At 40.9% G+C, this 23192-nt stretch overlaps 1 long non-coding RNA gene across 1 annotated transcript; it reads left to right on the plus strand.

Annotated features, from left to right (window-relative positions):
• The first annotated feature begins 1456 nt into the window (after positions 1-1456).
• On the plus strand, positions 1457-20133 carry LOC122447439. Its single transcript, XR_006271231.1, has 3 exons — positions 1457-1469; positions 8591-8597; positions 20027-20133. It is a non-coding gene; the product is annotated as an uncharacterized LOC122447439 (long non-coding RNA).
• The last annotated feature ends 3059 nt before the right edge of the window (positions 20134-23192 follow it).

Genomic DNA, 23192 nt, shown 5'->3' on the forward strand with positions numbered 1-23192 from the left:
TAGCTTTTCAGTTTTGAGTCTTTCAATCCATGAGTATGGTATATTATTTAAGTCTTCTTTGATTTCTCTTCCTAGTGTTTTGTGGGTTTGGGTATAGAGGTATAACACATATTTGAATAAGTATGTTTTTTGCTAATACAAATGATATCATTAAAAATTTTTATTTCTACTTATTTCTTTCTAGTGTTCAGATATACAGTTGAATTTTGTATATTGACCTTGTATCCAGAGACATTGTTAAATTCACTTTTTAATTTTAAGTTTATTTTTATGAGTTTTCAATGTACTAAATTATATTATCTGCAAATCATGATGGTTTTATATATTCCTTTCAAGTCTTTATGATATTTCTTTATTTTTCAGTCCTTATTTCATTGCCCGGAAACTCTAATAGAATGTTGATTAGAACTGATGCAGTCATCTCTGACTTATTACTGATCTCAAGAGAAAAGCTTTTAATATTTCCCCATTAAGTACAAAGTTTGATGTAGGTTGTTGCAGAAACATTTTTAATTTTAAATTAAAGAACTTCCTTTCTGTTTCTAGGTTTCTGCAAGTCCTTTGGGAAGCTGAAATTTACCAAATAATTACACTGCATCTATTGAGACGATCATATAATTTTCTCCCTTTATTCTGTTAAGACAGAAAATTGCATTGGTTGATTTTTCTAATGTTAAACAATCATGCATTCTTAGAATAAGCTCAACTTGGTTATGATAATGAATTCATTTTATATATAGTATTGAATTCTGTTTGTAAATATTTTGTTTATGATTTCTGCAACTAGGCTCATGAGTGTGAGAAGTCTGTAACATTCTTTTCTTGTTCCATTTTTATCAGATTCTTATGTCAAGGGCTATCTCTGGAATTTTGGCCCTTGAAGTCCTGGCTGCCATGGTTGTTTTCTGGTATCTTCAAATAGCTGAGTTCTTTTAAAAATTGCTCTTCAGCTCTTATAATTGTGCTCAGGGGAGGGTTTGTCGTAAGCTGCTCAATGATAGCCACAAACAAAACTTTTGCCTTTTACAAATGTGAGGAACCAACAGAACTTCAAACAAATTCCTAACCATTAGTTAACCTTTTGACCTCTTTCAGTTCCTGAAAAATTCTTTGGTTACTCAAAGTGTAGTTTTGACTTTCAGTGGCACTTAGTGCTCACATCTGTTAAAATAGAGTTGTAGGGGAATAAATGAAAATTAATTATAGACACAATATTCTGTCTCCATAAAGAAGAGGAAAAATCCAGTTTAGTTGAAAAATGTTAATGTGTCTGTCTTTGATATTCTTCAAGTGTTAATCAATTATTATAGTAAAAAGGCACCATAGCGCCCTCAATGATAAAACTCAAAAATTTCATTGAATAGAAGAGGGGGGCCTAACTATTCATATCCTATAACAACTATCAGGAAGAGAAAGACTTTATCTGGGCAGCAAGATGAACAAATTATATTTATTAATTTTAAACAGATGTTAAATAAATTTCTTGGATTTGGCTAAGGAATATGGGATGCATCCTATAGTAATGAAATATATGGAAAGGTCAATCTGAAATAGAAATATCTACAAAGAGGAGGGTGAGATGAGAATAGAGAAGTTGAGATAGTTTTTTTTTTTTTAAACTCCTACTATTTGCCAGATGCTTTGTGTGGGGCTCTGCCGGCATTCTCACTTAATCCCTGCAAACATGATATATTTTTGTTTTAAGATTTTCTTTGATGTGGACCATTTTTAAAGTCTTTATTAAATTTGTTACAATATTTATTCTGTTTTATGTTTTGGTTTTTTGGCCACCAGGCATGTGGGATCCTACAGGGATCAAACCCTCACACCCTGCATTGGAAGACAAAGTCTTAACCACTGGACCACCAGAGAAGTCCTCCATAATGAGGTATTTTTATTCCCACTTTATAAAAAAGGAAATTAAGCCTCAGTTAGAATAAACAACTTTTTCTAAAATCACAAAGACAGTAAGTGGGATTCAAATCAAGCTGTTTGACTCCAGAGGCATATACTTCCTTCTAAACCAGGCTGAGATTACACAGAAGACAAACCAGGTTTTCTTATCAGTAAAGATTAGATTCTCTATTAGTAAGCCCTGTAAAAGGGAATTATGGGAAGGAAGAGTTTAGTTATGTGTTCATAGTTTGTTGGGTAAGGATTTTATTTGGGATGTGTATTTTCTTTGTCTCTGGAGTTCTTGCTATATTCTCAAATAAAAACATTTCCTGTTTACTACTGACTGGGCTAACATCCAGTAACCAAGCAATATAAACAAATTCCAACATTTTTCTATCCAGTGTGGCGTTAGATTCTGTGTGTCTGTGACTGACCTGCTCAGTGGTCTAGGAAACAGTGCCAATTAAGGCCAGGTCATGGGTCAGATCTGTGTTTCCTAAATGTGTTTTATAGAACACACTATTACATGATAGGGATGGATATTATTCAGGAAAAATTAATTTTTTTAATTAGGGGTGGTTTATGGCTAAATATGTTCAATAAAATCTGGATTAAAGCAAGTTAAACAAATTTATTTCAGACTTTTCTACACCTGAAAACATTAATATATACTCTTTAGAGGTAGGTATAGTGTAAGTATTTTCAAAATTTATTTGGCTCCAAAACGCTGTATCTGAGGAGTACCTTCTAGAATGGTTGCTACAAGACCATAATTAGGGGAGGGAGGGGTTACATGTTTCATAGGCCAGTTAGTTTTGTAGCAACACACTACACCATTGGCCACAGGAGGAAGATATAAAAGTATTGTGTACTGGAAAATCTGCACAATCTAAAAGTTGAGAATTACATTTCATTCAGTGGGTTTACTGAGGACTTAAGCCCAGGAGACAGACTCTCAGATTGCTCTGAGGGACTGTTCGGAAAAGATCAGGGAGGAGGCCAGGATATATAGGAATTTTGCAAAAAACCAAACAAACAAAAAAGCAGGTAGTAGGAACATTAAAAGATTGCTGTCGATTAAAGAAAACCAGACCTCAAGTTAACGGATTTAGTGCTTGTCTGTGTGTGGGAAGATGCCAGAGTCTGGGCTTATTGACCTTGTTCCTTTGATAAGCACTTTAACTATCTAAGGCCAGTACCCTGCTTTTCTCCATCCTGAATCCCCTCAGGGTACATCTTTGGGGTTAGCTGCAGAGGCTGGTGGCTTGATGGCTACAAACATCCTTTGTTTACTGACATGGTAGGCGACATGCTTCATCCACAGTATAGACAAAGCGGCCCCATGGTCTGGGCCACCTGGTGAAGAGGTATAGATCCCATCACAAAAGGGTTAGAGAGCCTGAGTGACCTCCTGAAGGCATAGTGTAGAGGGGACTCCTGCATGGGAGTCTATTCTACATTCTAAGATTCTCTGTTTCTGTGAAAACAATAATTCCTTCTAGAAAAAAAAAAGTGGCAACTTATAACTATGTATATTAATTAGATAATGCTCTGCAGTCATAACAAAGAGATCCACAATACAAGGTTTAAATAAAACAGAAGTCTATTTCTTATGTAAAAGTCCCAAGGGGAGTACTTCCGGTTGCTAGGTTGGCTTGATTCTGAGAGATGCCTCAGGGTCCCAGGTTCCTTCCATCTCATTGCTCTGCTCCCGTGGGGCATTGGCCTCTTCTCCATGACTGCAGCTGACTCTCTGATAGGTGTGCTTTCCATTTAATGAAAGAGAGTCCTAGGCAAGCAATTTTCTTTCAATTAAGTTAAGCGGAAGTCACTAGCATCAAATTGTCCCCAAATTTACTGATTGAGGGACAATAGAATCTCATAGTCATGCTCGCTGCAAAGTTGGCTGGGTAATCCAGTCTCTAACTAGGCAGTTAGGTGACCAGTTAATAAGAAGGGAAGAAGAGATTTTTAGAAGGACAACTAAGACTCTGCCACACTGTAGTTGAGATAAACACTAGCTGGTAATCACTACCTGGGCATGACTCCACTTACTAATTAACAGCCAGTTCAGGCTGACCAAATCCTTCCAAGAAAAATATTGAGTTCCTGTCAGTGTGATACTCAAGTACTCCAATTTATGAAGCAAGGAATTTTTCAGAACAGCTCTGATTATCTGTCCAGGCTGAGGATCAGTGCAGAAAGGCTGAGCTTTAAGGGTCAGTAAACAATTCATAGCCCATTTCCTTGCAGGCTTGTTTCTTATTGTCCTTTAGTTTCCTTACCTAATTTTTTTTTTTTTTTTTAATGTCTCAAGACAGGAGGAAAATTGGCACATCTTCTAGATTTTCAACAATTTCAGCAACCTACCACACTATGGGGACCAGCTCATGGGGTATGGTAAAAAATAAAATAAAGATAATAGTAATAAAGTCCCTTGGATAGGAAACCAATTGTCTTGTAAATATTTTTAATTTTTGGTTTATTATAATGTTTTGACATCTTTAGAAAACCTTTCTGGCTGGGGAGAGACTATGTCTCCCTGGGCTAGCTAATTTGTAGAGACGTGAAAAAGGACCCAGTCAGGAACATGCCCTTGTTATGCAAACTAACCAGTCCAGAGCCTTACTTCCACTATTGGGCCCACAGGCCCCAGGAGGCAATATTCCTCTGCCTTAGTCATCCTAGAGCCAAGTTCCAGGCTTCTAGGGACCACCCCTAGAGCCCAAAGCCTGCAGAACTTACTCAAAGTAGCCAATCCTAAACTGTTGACCCCGCTCTGCCTTGCTTTTGCCAAGGAAACGCCAATAAAGTCTCTGGGCTAAAGCTTCCCCTCCCTCTTGCCTTCCACCTCTGGGCCACCCTGATGATTTCCCCATGTAGCCTTGTGTGCCGTGCTGTGCTCTCATGGACGTGTGAGTGTAACAAACTCTATTTTTTCCTGAGCCTTTCCGCTGTCACCTTTTCTGACCACACCTAACTGGCCATTTCATAAAAGAATACAAAACAGCAGGTGAGAGGGGTTTACACAACCCATGCAGAGCCCCCAAAACAGTCTGCTGGTCTGCCTGCCTTGCATTTCACTTCATCCCTCCCTAAGGACCGCTGTCACTTGTCCCAGGATTTTCGGTTCTGCTCCTTTCCTTAAAATTATTCCCATGCAAGAGCGACACTCCCCTTTGCAAAGCCAAGGTCACAACCAAGTCTGCAGAGTAGGTGGAGTCCATGTGGAACAATTTAGGGGATGAAATCCCCAAAATCACTTCTCTGACCACCTGCAGCAGGGGTTTCACCATCTTGCAATTACTAGGGATTTGAAACTCTCTGAGGTCTTTAAGAGACCCTTCTTAAAGTGAAAATACCTCAGGAGAGGAAAATATCACAGGTTAATTATCCTCAGATCTGGTCATTGGGACCACCTGGAGAGTTGGGTTTTTGTTTGGTTTGGTTTTTCCTTCTTTTTTTCCCCACCTACTAAGTAAGACGCTCTGGAGTAAGACCTAGACTTTTCTATTTTATTTTCAACTCTCTAGATAATTCTATGCCCAGGTTTTGGAACCAGGGACTTATGCCATCCTCAGTTAGTAATTCTGAGGATTCATCAACACCTGAGGGATGTTTTCAGAAATGATAGTCTGGGAAAGGGAAGAGTGAGAATGGAAGGCTCTGGAAGTCCGTGGAAAGGCTTGAGAAACTAGCACGGCTCCTTCTCAGTCTCCTGTTTAGCCTTGACTCACAGTGGCTATTTGCAAAACAGGACCCTTCCTTAGCAATTTCAGATCAGACACCTTACGGAAATGTCTGATCCCATTCTATTTATGCAGCTCCAGCTTCCCAGGTGGCTCAGGGGTAAGGAATCTGCCTGTAATGTAAGAGATGCAGAAGACATGGGTTTCTTCCCTGAGTTGGGAAGATCCCCTGGAGAAGGAAACAGCAACCCACTCCAGTATCCTTGCATGGAAAATTCCATGGAGAGAGGAGCCTGGCAGTCTATAGTCCATGGGTTCACAAAAGAGTCAGACACGACTTAGCAATTAAACCAGCACAATTCTGTTTATATTTGCCAGGAAATATTAAGCAGCATTTTATTTTTATCTTTCTGTTTTCCCCTCATTTGTAAGATCAAATAGAGCAAGGGTGTTGGGGTTGGAATAATCTCCCAAAGACTGGGAAGAATCCATAAAAGGTTTAAACGACTCCATCCTCACTTGCAGCCAGGTCTATAGAACTTCTAGGAAAGGCGTTGGTTCCCTTTCCTGAGACTGAAAGAGAAAGACAAGCCACAGGATCCTGCAGTTTCCTCTGTCTGTGTGTGTCAGACCTTCAGATCAGGGGCCTCTTCCTTACATCTGACTCCATCTTTTCTGCTTGATATTCAAGTCTATTTTCTCTGGTTTTCTACCTTCTGGAGAAATGGAGAACAGCTGTTGGGGGACCTCCTGATCCCTGAAGGCTGAAGAATTCCCCCATTAACATTCTTTTTTTCAGACTAAATAACTCTGATTTCCATAACCTTTCTTAGGGTCTCATTTCTTATTCCTTTATTTTTATAGCTCTCTTTTGGATGTAGTTTCTTATAACAAGAAATGAATCAATGCCAAATATAACCAGAGAGTTCTTTCCCATATTTTCTGAGACGTTCTCCAATTAATATGGTCATCCCCATTTTTAAAACAACAGCTTTGCTGGCTATTGCTAATTTAGATTCAATTTGTGGTCCACATGTTCTTGGTTTATTGGGGAAAGCTACTTGGTGTAAAGAAAATAGCTCCAGGCTAGAAATGCAGGGGCTTATGTTTTAGACCAATTTTGTCACAATTAAACTGTATATCTCCTTTTTAACTTTTTAAAATGCATTTTTTTTGGCAACTGGAGAGGGCCCGTTCACAAGCACCAAGGACCTAGCACAGCCAAAAGCAAAAATAAAAACCAAAATAAAATACCTAAGTATTTGAAATCTATTCTTAACATACTTTTCTTTTTTAACTTGGTGCATTTGCTCTGTAATATAATATAATATAATTACTAATAAACTTGGGTTTGTGTCTAGCTTCTTAAAAAAATGCATTTGACACTGTTACATCTACAAAGTGAATCAGATGAACTACTTGACCTTTAAATTCACTCCCACTATAAATTCTTATTCCTACTTCTTAAAATTTTGATTCACTTCAGATTTTTCAGTGAAGTAATCTAGACACCCACGGCACTTTATTTGTACATTTCTTAGAACTCTATCACTTTCTGCCTATAATATAATCTCTTTTTTAAAGATTTTTTTTAATGTGGATCATGTTTTAAAGTCTTTATTGAATTTGTCACAATATTGTTTTATGTTTTGGCTTTTTGACCATGAGGCACGTGGAATCTTAGCTCTGGGACCAGGAATCAAACCTGCACCCCCTTCATTGGAAGACAATGACTGCTCCTGACTACCACGGAAGTCCCTGTAATAGAATCTTTGTCTTGTACAATGCATGCCACAGCTTTCCTGCTGGGCCAAAAACTCCTTAAAGGCAGAGCCCAAGTAACTCCATGACTGGCTTTAGCACAGTACTTTACAATAAACATTTGTTGAATGAGTCTGTGTGTGAATATTTAATGTTCCTCTGGCAAGTCAAAAATAACAATTTGGGGAGCAGGCAAATTTGTCCTCTGTGCGCCTGTAGCTTTATTTCCGGATCCCTGTCCCTCCCCTCTGGTGAGAAGCATCCACCTTTTGTACTGGCCTCTTGTGGATAGTTTACTGCATGTTGCTGCATCAATGACAGGACTGATAACTATGGATAAACAAGATCGTTTTCCCCAGGAGGGACTCTGAGACTTTTAGGACTTTCAGTCAAAGAGAACAAAGACTCCACAGTGCTGGTCAGAAAGAAAGAAAAGCTAGGTTAGGAAATCAGAGAAAAGTTTGAGTTGAAAAAGAAGTATTTGAAGTAGAAGGAGAACAGATCCCCTGAGCAGCCCAAAACAAAGAGAATAAACTCTTCCCAAAGGTTGCAGGCAGAAGCATGATATTAGGGGACTTCCCTGGTGCTCCATTGGGTAAGACTCTGCAAACCCAGTGCAGCAGGCCCAGGTTCAATCCCTGGTCAGGAAACTAGATCATGCATGCTGCAACTAAGAGTTTACACACCACAACTAAAATCTGGCACAGCCAAATGAAAGAAAAAAGATATTTGGACTCAGGGAAATTAGGAGAATGGTCTCAAAAGCTAGACACTTACTGGCTCTGGGAACCCATGATTTCCTCACTTGTAAATACTTTGAACTTCTATTGACTCACTGGCTGGAGACAGCCTATATTACAGCAGACCAGAAACCAGAAGGGCATGGAGTGAGTATTGTCATGATGACAACTTACAAATTGGAGTCGGGGGGTGGGGTGAGAGATCGGAGGGCTTCCAGACTGAAAGCACAACATCGCGGCCTCCAGCACTCTGGGGAACACACTGATAATGAGCTGTCTGCTGCCTCTGCCTCCATCCCAGGAGGTCAGCATTCAGTTCAATTCAGTTCAGTCGCTCAGTCGTGTCCGACTCTTTGCGACCCCATGAATCACAGCACGCCAGGCCTCCCTGTCCATCACCAACTCTTGGAGTTTACTCAAACTCATGTCCATCAAGGCAGTGATGCCATCCAACCATCTCATCCTCTGTCATCCCCTTCTCCTCCTGCCCCCAATCCCTCCCAGCATCAGGGTCTTTTCCAGTGAGTCAGCTCTTCGCATCAGGTGGCCAAAGTACTGGAGTTTCAGCTTCAGCATCAGTCCTTCCAATGAACACCCAGGACTGATCTCCTTTAGGATGGACTGGTTGGATCTCCTGGCAGTCCAAGGGACTCTCAAGAGTCTTCTCCAACACCACAGTTCAAAAGCATCCATTCTTTGGTGCTCAGCTTTCTTTACAGTCCAACTCTCACATCCCTACATGACCACTGGAAAAACCATAGTCTTGATTAGATGGACCTTTGTTGGCAAAGTAATGTCTCTGCTTTTTAATATGCTTTCTAGGTTGGTCATAACTTTCCTTCCAAGGAGTAAGTGTCTTTTTATTTCATGGCTGCAGTCACCATCTGCAGTGATTTTGGAGCCCAAAAAAACAAAGTCTGACACTGCTTCCACTGTTTCCCCATCTATTTCCCATGAAGTGATGGGACCAGATGTCATGATCTTAGTTTTCTGAATGCTGAGCTTTAAGCCAACTTTTTCACTCTCCTCTTTCACTTTCATCAAGAGGCTTTTTAGTTACTCTTCACTCTCTGCCATAAGGGTGGTGTCATCTGCATATCTGAGGTTATTGATATTTCTCCAGGCAATCTTGATTCCAGCTTGTGCTTCTTCCAGCCCAGCGTTTCTCATGATGTACACTGCATAGAAGTTAAATAAGCAGGGTGACAATATACAGCCTTGAAGTACTCCTTTTCCTATTTGGAACCAGTCTGTTGTTCCATGTCCAGTTCAAACTGTTGCTTCCTAACCTGCATACAAGTTTCTCAAGAGGCAGGTCAGGTGGTCTGGTATTCCCATCTCTTGAAGAATTTTCCAGTTTATTGTGATCCACACAGTCAAAGGCTTTGGCATAGTCAATAAGCAGAAATAGATGTTTTTCTGGAACTCTCTTGCTTTTTCAATGATCCAGCAGATGTTGGCAATTTGACCTCTGGTTCCTCTGCCTTTTCTAAAACCAGCTTGAACATCTGGAAATTCACGATTCATGTATTGCTGAAGCCTGGCTTGGAGAATTTTGAGCGTTACTTTACTACCGTGTGAGATGAATGCAATTGTGCAGTAGTTTGAGCATTCTTTGGGGTTGTCTTCCTTTGGGATTGGAATGAAAACTGACCATTTCCAGTCCTGTGGCCACTGCTGAGTTTTCCAAATTTGTTCGCATATTGCATGCAGCACTTTCACAGCCTCATCTTTCAGGATTTGAAATAGCCCAACTGGAATTCCATCACCTCTACTAGCTTCGTTTGTAGTGATGCTTCCTAAGGCCCACTTGCCTTCACATTCCAGGATGTCTGGCTCTAGGTGAGTGATCACACCATCGTGATTATCTGGGTCGTAAAGATCTTTTTTGTGCAGTTCTTCTGTGTATTCTTGCCACCTCTTCTTAATATCGTCTGCTTCTGTTAGGTCCATACCATTTCTGTCCTTTATCTGCTACTGACCATTCTTTATGCTCTTTTCTTGGAAGAAATTGGGTAGGCCTAATAAAAGACAGATTGCAATTTATTTTTAATCTTTCTTAGGTCTTTGACTCAGTGGAATAGAATCCAGTGTGGGTGAAGCAAAGTGAAGTCGTTCAGTCATGTCCGACTCTTTGCGACCCCATGGCCTGTAGCCTACCAGGCTTCTCCGTCCATGGGATTTTCCAGGCAAGAATACTGGAGTGGGTTACCATTTCCAGTGTGGGTGACAGTACCAGAATTCAAGAGACACCACAGACATTGACATTCACACAGAGGTTGCCACCCAGTACTTTCTATAAGCCAGAGATTCAGGGGTGACCTGAATCTCTTTGGCCAATTTTATTGGCCAAACCAATAAAATTTTGTGTGTAAACCAGTGCTTTGTGACAACCTAGAGGGCTAGGATCAGGAGGGAGGTTTAAGAGAAAGGAGACAAGTATATACCGATGATGATTTGTGTTGATGTATGACAGAAACCATCACAATATTGTAAAGTGATTATCCTCCAATTAAAAATAAAATTAAAAAAATTTGTGTGTAGAATGAAGATATGTTCTGAGCACCAGAGTCACTCTCCACTCCCCATTCCCCTTGTTTTCAGCTCATATTGAAATAATCTGATGGTGCTTCTGCTGAGCTTGAGGCCAAGGACTCTAAAGAACAGTACAAGAAGCACCCTCTTATCTGAAGATGATACAATTTTATTAACACAGGCTAGAAATGACCTTCCAAGAAAATTGTCCTTGTCATTTGGTAACTTCCAGAAAGAATGGTCACAAATGAACTGTTCTAAGATCAAGGGCACCATTTCTAGGAATCATCTCTTAGCTTCCTCCAGATGTATTAGCTAGTTCTACAGAATCAATGAAGCATCTTGTTCTAAGTATGGTCTCTGGGGTTACTCTACTGGAGTTTGAAATCTGGTTCTACCTCATAGTCATTGGATGACATTTATTTAATAGCTCTTGGCCTCAGTTTGTTCATTTGTAAATTGAGAATATAATAATAATGATTCATATCTCATAAGGTTGTTGTCAAGATTGAAGGTATTTATACATAAAATGTTTAAAACAGTGCTCAAGAAATATTGCTTAATTGCTTCAGTTGTGTCTGACTCTGCGACCCCACAGACCATAGCCTGCAGGCTCTTCTGTCCATGGGCTTTTCCTGGCAAGAATACTGAGCAGGTTGCCATTTCCTTCTCCAGGGGATCTACCCAACCCAGAGATCAAACCTGAGTCTCCTGCGTCTCTTGCACTGCAGATGGATTCTTAACTTCTGAGCCACCAGGGAAGCCCCCCAAAATATTAACCATCTACATATGGACCACATCCTGTCTACCAGATGATATCATCTGTTAACACACAGTTGCTCACCTCTAGAGAAACTAAAAAAGCCCGATGACTCAAAGCAAAGGATTCTGTAGGTTTTATTACTGTGTAGCTTTTGTTTGGCAATTTTGGTTGCTGCTATTGTGTGGTTCAGATGTTTAATAGTATATTTGGTTATGTCTACTTTAAAATAATTCTCAAATTAGAGTTATTGCAGCAGTGCTCAATGGTGTAAAACTTGGGAATCTCTCTCACCTATATGTCTGTGAGGTTAGTGAACTTTCAAAATAACATCCCGAGGACACTCTTGGCCCAGCCGTCCCTTGGCTCAACTCAAAGTGACAGTGGGGGTGGTTTCTAGTTAGGCATGGCCCTTGTTTGGTTCCTAAATTTTTGTAACAGTCTATCAGTGCTAGCTCCAGATTGACTGATTTTTAAAATGTATGGTTTTGAATTAGACTTGTAATGTTGGAGAGTTGCATTCCAGATAGTCGTCATAGGGTTTGATTTCTAGTATATTACTGCAAGTTATAAAGATATCAAAAGCCTTGCTGAGAAAAATAATATTCATGGAGGATTGTGTGTCTTTCCATTCTCTTAGGTCAGTGGTTTCCCAGATTTTTATATTTTCACTGGCTAGTTAAAAAAAAAAATTTTTAATGCTGTTTACTGACATAGGGTGCTAACTTATTTTTACCAAGTAAGGATATAACAAAAGGACAGTCTTTTTTTTTTTTTTTTTTAATTTTAAGGACAGTATTTTAAACTGAAGTCTTATGGAAAGTTAGTGTTATGGAAAATTCACTAGTGACTGCACTGTTTTTTTAATTTTCATCATGAACCCATGGAACTTTCATCACTGCCTGCCAGACTGGCACTTGAGAACAGCTAGATAATTTATAACTTATCCCTGGATGAAACCAGATCACTAGTGACTTTACACCTGGGATGTATCATGGCAGGTACCTGAAAAGTACTTCTACTGAATTGCACTTTGATATAATCCTCTTGGCTAAGTGAAGAGTATGATCAAAAGGGGTCCTTTGAAGTCAGTCACTTCATTTAGTCCAAAGATGTTGCAAAGACATAATTGTTTACATTATCCAGAGTTTTCTCTTGGAAGACCTACTGAAGAAATCTTACTCTGGCCTTAACAACCAAAGGACTTGGACTTATCTAAGCAACAGATTAACTCTTTATCTTTTATGTTATATGACTCCCTTTAGCCCCCTTCACACATTCTCCTAGAAGTTTTTAACTCAATTGTATAACACACCTCTGGAAGCACATAGCTTTCAGGAAATCTAATTTGCACATTTGCCTTGCTCCTGGTTCCATCCTCTTCTACCATCATTTTCCCTTTGCTTCACTTTTTTTTTCAATCCCTCTGGCCTTGCTACACTACTTATTTCTTTGAAAGCCATCTTAAATCCTTTCCAGAGCTAGTTGGGAGGTACTTAAGTACATAAATTAGTGAACAGAGGCCCACCTGTGTCTTAGATAGGGCTTCATGAGGACTTCTAGCTGCCAGGGGACCATATTTAGAACTTGTCTGCACAGATTTATCAGGGGTGATTGGACAGAAAATCTGCCCATAAAGCCCATTAAGATGCTGACAGGTGATACTAACCTGATTGCTGTCCTGCTCCATATTTTAACAGGAGCTATCAAGGCCTTAGGGGCTTCCCTGGCGGCACACTGCTAAAGAATCAGCCTGCCAATGCAAGAGACGCGGGCTCAGTCCCTGGGTTAGGAAGATCCCTGGAGGAGGAAATCTCCAAAATCCCCTAGAGAGGAAAGCCACTCCAGTATTCTTGCCTGGGAAATCTCATGGACAGAGGAGTCTGGTGGGCTACAGTCCATGGGGTCACAAAGAGTCAGACACAAATTATCACCTGAGTATGCATGCAAGCATCAAGGCCTCACCTTATGTAAATGAGGTAGGAGTTTCAAGCACTGTAGAAAAGCCAATAGGAAGATGCTTGGGGGAAACGGCCCTTAAATTAGTCTTTGTCCAATCACAGATCTCAGCCTACTACAGGGTTATAAGGTTAGAGTTATGACTAACTTTATTATCAGGATGAACTTTTTGGCCAACCCAATATTTTTTTTAAATATTTAAGTTCTATGGAAAATTAGCTTTATGGAACATAAATAGAACCAACCAACAGAGTGTATGTGTATGTATATGCATATGCATTTGGAGAGAGAGAGAAAGCAAGCTGGGGGGCAAGGGAAGAGGAAGTCAGAGAGAGAGACAGAGAGAGAAGAGGAGAGATTATTTTAAAGAATTGGCTCACAAGATTGTGGAGGCTTGGTAGGTTCAAAAGTTGCAGAACAGGCTAGCAGGCTGGAGACTCAGAGAAGAACTGATGTTGCAGTTTGAGTCCAAAGGCAGAATTTTCTCTTCCTCAGGGAAAGTCATTCTTCACTTAAGACTTTCAACTGATTAAATGAGGCTCACCCACATTGCAGGGAGCAATCTGCTTTACTCCAAGCAGATTTAAATGTTAAATGTCCACTGATTTAAATGTTAATGTCCTTCATAAAAACATCTTCACAAAAATACCAAAAATACTGTTTGACCAAATATCTGGACATGTGGCCTGGCCAAGTTAACAAGTAAAATCAACTATCACATGCACCTTAGTTTAGATTCACACAGATGAAGGAAAATAGTGGTTTTTGCCTAAACTACACAAGTTACTGTGGCTGTAAAGGCCAGATTCTAAAAGACTGAGCCAGTGGTGTGATGGAGCCAGCTCCTATTGGCTCTTGATTGCTGACTGTGCCAGCAATCAAGTGATGTCAAGTCAATGACATCACTTTGGTAGCATGAAATCATCCATGGGCAAAAGACTCTATAAACTGGGAGGAGAGCAGGGAGGTGGGAAGCAGGGAACCAGACAACTGACCTACCATCATGGCATTGGATGTGTCAGCTTTATAATATGTGTTAATGAGCCTATTATTTGGCATAACAGGAATGCTAACAAGTCCAAAAATGGGGTATTTATAATTCTAAAAATAAAAATTAAGCCCAAATACTTTCAAAACATCCATTGGCTTCTCTTAGTAACACTTTCAAACTGGCAGAACAAACAGTAACTAATACTGTCAGCTGATAGTGGCTCATTATGCTAACTGTGGTGATACTTTATGTGAATTGATCCATATGGAGAGAGCACATTTATTATTATTCAGTTTGCTTAAAAAACAATTGTTGCATTACTATAGGAACACAACTGGCAAAATCGAACCTATGGGGAAGTGTATAATGACCATACAATCAGTTTCTTCAACAGATATTCTGAGAGAGAGAGAGAGAAACCTAAAGATTAGAGCAGCACTTCCAAACTTTGTATCAGAATCACCTAGAAGGCAGCTTTCAGTGTCCCACCTTCAATGTTTCTGACTCAGTTCAGTTCGGTTCAGTTCAGTTGCTCAGTCATGTCCGACTCTCTGCGACCCCACGCACTGCAGCATGCCAGGCCTCCCTGTCCATCACCAACTCCCGGAGTCTACCCAAACCCATGTCCATAGAGTCAGTGATGCCATCCAACCATCTCATCCTCTATCATCCCCTTCTCCTCCTGCCCTCAATCCCTCCCAGCATCAGGGTCTTTTCCAATGAGTCAGCTGTTCACATCAGGTGGCCAAAGTATAGGAGTTTCAGCTTCAGCATCAGTCCTTCCAATGAAAATCCAGGACTGATCTCCTTTAGGATGGACTGGTTGGATCTCCTGGCAGTCCAAGGGACTCTCAAGAGTCCTCTCCAACACCACAGTTCAAAAGCATCCATTCTTTGGTGCTCAGCATTCTTCACAGTCCAACTCTCACATCCATACATTACTACTGGAAAAACCATAGCCTTGACTAGACAGACCTTTGTTGGAAAAGCAACGCTTTTTAATATGCTGTCTAGCTTGGTCATAACTTTCCTTCCAAGGAGTAAGCGTCTTTTAATTTCATGGCTGCAGTCACCATCTGCAGTGATTTTGGAGCCCAAAAAAACAAAGTCTGACACTGCTTCCCAAGTTCCCATCTATTTTCCCACGAAGTGATGGACCAGACTGCCATGGTTCTATAGTTTTGTGAATGTTAGCAGCTTTAAGCCAACTGTTTCTTCACTCTCCTCTTTCAATTTCATCAAGAGGCTCTTAGGGTTCCTCTTCCTCTCTGCCAATCAAGGGTGGTAGTCATCTGCATATCTGAGGTTATTGATTATTTCCTCTGGCAATCTTGAGGCCAGCTTATGTGCTTCTTCCAGCCCGCGTTTCATCATGACTGTTACTACTGCTATATGCTTAAATAAGCCGGTGACAATATACGCCTTGAAGTTAACTCCTTTCCTAATTTGGAACCAGTCTGTTTGCTTCCCTGTCCAGTTCTAACTGTTGCTTCCTGACCTGCATACAGGTTTCTCAAGAGGCAGGTCAGGTGGTCTGGTATTCCCATCTCTTGAAGAATTTTCCGCAGTTTATTGTGATCCACACAGTCAAAGGCTTTGGCGTAGTCAATAAAGCAGAAATAGGTATTTTTCTGGAACTCTCTTGCTTTTTCGATGATCCAGTGGATGTTGGCAATTTGACCTCTGGTTCCTCTGCCTTTTCTAAAACCAGCTTGAACACCTGGAATTTCATGGTTCACATATTGCTGAAGCCTGGCTTGGAGAATTTTGACCATTACTTTACTAGCATGTGAGAAGAGTGCAATTGTGTGGTAGTTTGAGCATTCTTTGGGATTGCCTTTCTTTGGGATTGGAATGAAAACTGAGCTTTTCCAGTCCTGTGGCCACTGCTGAGTTTTCCAAATTTGCTGGCATATTACGTGCAGCACTTTCACAGCATCATCTTTCAGGATTTGAAATAGCCCAACTGGAATTCCATCACCTCTACTAGCTTCGTTCGTAGTGATGCTTCCTAAGGCCCACTTGACTTCACATTCCAGGATGTCTGGCTCTAGGTGAGTGATCACACCATCGTGATTATCTGGGTCGTGAAGATCTTTTTTGTACAGTTCTTCTGTGTATTCTTGCCACCTCTTCTTAATATCTTCTGCTTCTGTTAGATCCATATCATTTCTGCCCTTTATTGTACCCATCTTTGCATGAAATTTTCCCTTGGTATCTCTAATTTTCTTGAAGAGATCTCTAGTCTTTCCCATTCTGTTGTTTTCCTCTATTTCTTTGCATTGATCACTGAGGAAGACTTTCTTATCTCTCCTTGCTATTCTTTGGAATTCTGCATTCAGATGGGAATATCTTTCCTTTTCTCCTTTGCTTTTCACTTCCCTTCATTTCTTTTCTTTCTTTCTTTTTTTTTTTTCATTTATTTTTATTAGTTGGAGGCTAATTACAACTTCCCTTCTTTTCACAGCTATTTGTAAGGCCTCCTCAGACAGCCATTTTGCTTTTTTCCATTTTTTTTCCTTGGGGATGGTCTTGATCCCTGTCTCCTGTACAATGTCATGAACCTCCACCCATAGTTCATCAGTCCCTCTGTCTATCAGATCTAGTCCCTTAAATCTATTTCTCACTTCCACTGTATAGTCATAAGGGATTTGATTTAGGTCATACCTGAATGGTCTAGTGGTTTTACTACTGACAATTTGCTAACATTAATCAATTGTTCTCTTCTTTAGGCATGATAATTATATTCTGATTGTGCTTTTATTAAAAAGTACTTACATTTTAGATATATACTAAAGCACTAGAGTTGAATTGATATGATGTGTGGGATTTACTGCAGAACAATCTACAGAGTGGTAGCTAATGCCAGAGAAACTGCATTTCTAAGAAGATCCTACCTGGTACTAATGATGCTTGTCTGGGATCCACACTTTGGGAACCACTGGATTAGTGACTTAGGAGACCAATTTACAGATTACAATATATGGACCTTACATGCATGCATGCTCGGTCACTTCAGTTATCTGACTCATTGCAACCCAATGGACAGGCTCCTCTGTCCATGGGATTCTCCAGGCCAGAATAGTGGAGTGGTTGCCATGCCCTCCTCCAGGGGATCCTCCGGACCCAGGGATCAAACCTGTGTCTCTTATGTCTCCTGTATTGGCAGTTGGGTTCTTTACCACTAGCACCACCTTTTGGACCCTAAACAAGCTGTGGAAAAGTTTAGATAATTCGAAAAATATGACTACTATTTGCTAACATTAATCAATTATTCTCTTCTTTAGGCATGATAATTATATTCTGATTGTGCTTTTATTAAAAAGTTCTTACATTTTAGAGATATATACTAAAGCACTTGAGTTGAACTGATATGATCTGTGGGATTTACTGCAGAACAATCTACAGAGTGGTAGTGAGTAGCAGGAACACTGGAGAAAAAAACAAAATTGGCCAGAGTGAATAACTGTTGATTATGGGTGATGGGTAATTGTTATTGCATGTTTTTCTCTCTGCTTTTGTGTATTCCATTGTAAAAAGAAAGAAGTGGACATGAATCCTTTTCAAAGTCCCTTTCACTTCTCCAGACATGTCATCTTTATTTTTTAATTACTTTTCATCATAAAAAGGGCTTCCCAGGTGGCTCTAGTGGTAAAGATCCTGCTTACCAAAGCAGGAGACATAAGAGGCAAGGGTTTGATCCCTGGGTCGGGAAGATCCCCTGGAGGAGGGCATGGCAACCCACTCCAGTATTCTTGCCTGGAGAATCCCATGGACAGAGGAGCCTGGTGGGCTACGGTCCAAAGGGTCGCAAAGAGTCGGACACGACTGAAACAACTGAGCGCACACACATTATAAAAACCAAGGCAGAGATGTCATTCATAAAAAGGGCAAAACTTAGAAAAGCAAACAACCTAATCAAAAAGTGGGAAAAGGGCCTGAAGAGACATTTCTCCAAAGAAGACATACAGATGGCTAACAAGCACCTGAAAAGATGCTAAACATCACTTGCTATTAAAGAAATGCAAATCAAAACTACAATGAGATACCGCCTCACATCAGTCAGAATGGCCATCATCAAAACGTCTACAAGCAATAAATGTGGAAGAGGGTGTGGAGAAAAGGGAACACTCTTGCATTGCTGGTGGAAATATAAACTGATACAGCCACTATGGAAGATGGTATGGAAATTCCTTAAAAAGCTAGGAACAAAACAACCATGTGACCCAGCAATCCCAGTCCTAGGCATATACCCCGAGGAAACCAAAATTGAAAAAGACACATGTATCCCAGTGTTCATTGCAGCACTATTTACAATAGCTGGAACATGGAAGCAACCTAGATGTCCATCGACAGATGAATGGATAAAGAAACTGCGGTACATCTACACAATGGAATATTGCTCCACCATGAAAAGGAACACATTTGAGTCAGCTCTAATGAGGTGGATGAACTATTATACAGAGTGAAGTAAGTCAGAAAGAGAAATATAAATACCATATACTGACTCATGTATATGGAATCTAAAAAGATGGCACTGATGGATTCATTTTCAGGGCAGCAATGGAGAAACAGACATAGAGAACAGACCTATGGACATGCGGGGAGGAGAGGCAGGAGAAGGGGAGAGAATAACATGGAAATTTACATCACCATATGTAAAGTAGACAGCCCATGAGAATTTTCTGTATGACTCAGGGAATTCAAACTGGGGCTCTGTGACCGGCTGAGGGTGGGGTGGGGAGGGAGAAGGGAGGGAGGTTCAGGAGGGAGGGGACATGGGTGGACCTATGGCTGACACTTGCTGATGTATGACAGAAAACCACAAACCTCTGTAAAGCAATTATCCTTCAATTAAAAAATTAAAAAGCAAAAGAGCAAAACTTTCCTTCGTTATTTTTTAATCAGAAAAAGCAATAAATGCAAACACCTCCTGTTATAACTCAGAGTCAAGGATGATAAATGATTACAGCACTTCCATCTGTCAGGATGCACATGGGGCATCCTCTGCCCGGTGTAGACTCTACCCTCTCTACTCCTCACTTCTCCCCTTTTCACAGCAAACCTGCCCTACTTACTCCATGATGACACCCAGGAGCCGCACTGAGCCAGGAGGCTGCTTCCCAACAATTTGCCAAGACTGGGAGTGAGAGGGACCCAAAGACTGATGCTCCTTCCTGCTGTGACATCACAGCTGGGATCTGACTAGGTACAATACCCACAAATTTTATTGCAAATAGAAAAAAAAAAGGAACAGAAAGACATGGGAAGAAGAAATTTGATTTAAATAGACCAGGGTTTTTCTTTGTATGAGTGTGTTTCCTTCTTCCCCAGAGGTAAGCACTGACCACAGCATTTTAGAACTGGAAGAAACTCTTAGAATATCTACAGTCCATACTCTTCATTTCATAAAGGAAGAAATTGATACCCAGAGAAGGCAAATGATTTGGCTAGCATGAAAAAACTAGTTACTGGCAGAACCTTTCCTGCATTTTCAAAGCTTTTTGGTTAAATGAAAAGAAAAATAGGAAGGAGAAAATGAAGAGTAAACTCCTGGAGTACTTGTATTCCAGCACTTGTCCATGAATTGAATTTTTAAAATGAAATTCTAGGTACCTGTTAATTTTTTGTTCTACAATTGGGAATAGAGTTGAGACTATAGTCTATCAATGAACTCAGTTGAAAGCATTTGCAGGACTCCCCTGGGGGTCCAGTGGCTAAGACTCCACACTCCCAATGCAGGGGGCCTGGGTTCAATCCCTGGCTGGAGAACTGATCCCAAATGCTATAACTAAAGATCCCCTGTGCTGCAACTAAGACCTGGTGCAGCCAAATAAATAAATACTTTTTTTAAAAAAAAAGAAAGAAAACACTTGGTAATTTAAGAGTTAAAGAGGGAACCAGACACTCCTGGATTGCTGTTGCTCCTGGGATACAGTGCTGAAAATAACAGCACCTGTAATACTTTTCAGCCAGTAAAAACAATTACTAACAGTTTGGAGCACTCTGCACATTTTGGAGCCTCTAAATGCGTATTGCTGCCTGCCACAATGTTCCCACAACTCAGCAAGGTAAATTCTACTGTCCTCACTGGGTAGATGTGGAAACAGAGGTTCAGAAAAGTTAATATGGTACCCAGGTTTAGTACTGAGAAGGGGTCTAAGCTGTCATTCCCCACTCTTAATAACAGTGCTTTTCCTAAGACCACTGGGCTGTACCTACAGGTTGTATCTGACAAAGGAGCCCCAAGCTGTGAGTGTAGGTCATGGGGGAAGTGGAGATAAAAGTGTAGCCCAAGCTGAGTTTTCTAAGCCATGGAGCTGACTCTGTCTGAAAGAGGCAAACTTAAAAAAAAAAAAAAAATTATTTATTTGGCTGAGCCAGGTCTTAGTTGCGGCATTCAGACATGGTTTTTGAATCCACTGAAAGGCACTTCTTAAGTGGCACAAGAACCTCTCCAATCAATTTCCATGCCTTGGGTATCTTTATGGGAGCCTATGTTTCTGTAATTTTGCCCTTGTGTCTGAATCACTAGTTGCCTCATAGACACACAACTGCCACTGCAAATTTGTCCAAAGAGGCTGCTATATAAATATTTCATGATGGGAAGTGATGCCTGGGCTGGGGTGGACATAGAAATGCACTGCTGTGGGCACAAGTAACTTTAGGGGGTGATGACGGTGTTCTAAAACTGGATTGATGTGATGGGTGCACAGCTGGATACATTTGCTAAAAATGATCAGACTGTTCATTTACAGTGAGTGAATTACACCTATGTAAAGTTATGGAGAAGGAAATGGCTACCCTCTCCAGTATTCTTGACTGGAGAATCCCATGGACAGAGGAGTCTGGCAGGCTACAGTTCATGAGGTCAAAAAGAGTCAGACAGGACTGAGCAACTAACTCTAAACAGCCACTCTGCAAAGATAGAACATGTCCAGGAATGAATAAAGTCATGATGCAATCAGATGATTATATGAGATCTAGAGACTTCCAGATGAGGGCCGCCTCCTGGGGCTGGGGAGACCTGTGGAGCCACACAAAGCCCAGCTGCTCAGAAGGGCCCCAGCCTCTGTTTTATGCTATGATTGCCATCCGTCTTGAACTTCTTAATTATTTCACCTTTTAACTTGTGTTCTGTTAGCGAAGGCCACAGGATATTGGAGCAGAGGGGAGGACGTGCAGTATGTGTGCCCAGAGTCCCCTGCCGCCCCCTTCACACACAGCAAAAAGACTCCTGATGTCCCATAAGCAGAGAGTCCTGGTGACCCACAATGCATGGGGTTTCTGCAAGGCTCAGAAGAACCAGGAGGTAAGCGGCTTCCTTCTACAACTAAGTAGGTAGAGGGAGGGGAATGACAGCCCCCGAGATATCACTCTTTTTATTTAAAATGGAACTCGCTTCCAACACAGAAAGATGGCAAAGGAGTTCTAAGAAGTAGGAACAACCAAGAAAACCTATCCCATCCCCTCGGACTTGCATAACTTCCGTGTATCAGCTAACTACTTCCACTGAAGATGACGACGTGGAAGAAAGGGAGAGACAGGACTCTCTCTGGGTCCCTTTCCTTTCCATCCTTTCTTACTCATCAGTAAGGTGAAGATGGAGGGTGTTAATCGGAGGTACTCATATCAAGAAGTGAAATGAAAACAGCTGAGTTCGGTTTGTGCACTGTACCCACCATTCTAAGAATGAAAGACATATGCATGTGACCCGTATGTTCTAATTACATATCGTGATTTCACAGAAGTTAAACGCTCTCACATTTGTATTTAAAAATTGCATAATGTAGAGACAAATGATAAAATACACATTAATAATTTAAAATTCTGATTTCACTTAGAATGATATTAAATAGCAAATTTAAAAGCAAATTTTAAACCTCTGGGACTTCCCTGGTGGCCCAGTGGTTCAGACTCCTCCACCCTTCCTCTACAAGGGGCACAGGTTCAACCTCTAGCCAGAGAACTAAGATCCCATAAGCCACGCGGTGCAATAACAACAAGCATGATATAACAACAACAACAAAACCCACCAAGACAACTTGAGAACACTTGGAAGAAAGGAAAAGTGTCATGTTACATACCTTTCATAGCTCCTGCCTTTTGAACAAGGGGTCCTACATTTTCATTTTACACTGGGCCTCACTGTGAACCCAGCCCTGTTAAAGACAATTGCTCAACCTCCCATTTCACGTCTGACAAAACTGAGGCTGGAAGACACTGTGCCCAAGATCAGTTAGAAACAGATCAGGTTCTACAGCTCAGGTCCGACTCTGGGCCAGTGCTCTCCCTGTCATTCTTGTGGCTGGAAAAAAAAAAATCCCAAAACAACCAAATTAGCTTAAAACAAGGGATTCCTATGTGCTGTACTCAGTCACTTCAGTTGTGTCTGACTCTGTGACCTCTGCGACCCCATGGACTCCTCTGTCCTACCAGGGGCTCCCGCCAGGCTCCTCTCTCCATGGGATTCTCCAGGCAAGAATACTGGAGTGGGTTGCCATTTCCTTCTCCAGGGGATCTTCCCGACCCAGGTACTGAACTCGACCCAGTTAGACACATTTGCTTCAGATGGTTCTCAAAGGGTTTGCAGATGGCATCGTGGCATTTTGTTTAGAGCAAGTAAGCATATTTCTGAGCCTCGAATTTCCCCTAACTAGAGAGCTTAAATAGTATATAAATACAGCATTTAGAGTGATCGTGGGAAACCATTAAGGCTAAATATCCAGTTGTAAAGCCAGTTGGTTTCCAGTTAAGTTTGGAAGACAAAAATACATATGCTGTATTTAAATGTGGACAGGGGAGGGCCTCAGCCCTGTTCCCTTGAGTATTATATGGTCACTGCCCATAGTGGACACTGA

The sequence above is a fragment of the Cervus canadensis genome, chromosome 9 (genome assembly GCF_019320065.1).
Source record: "Cervus canadensis isolate Bull #8, Minnesota chromosome 9, ASM1932006v1, whole genome shotgun sequence".
NCBI lineage: Eukaryota > Metazoa > Chordata > Mammalia > Artiodactyla > Cervidae > Cervus > Cervus canadensis.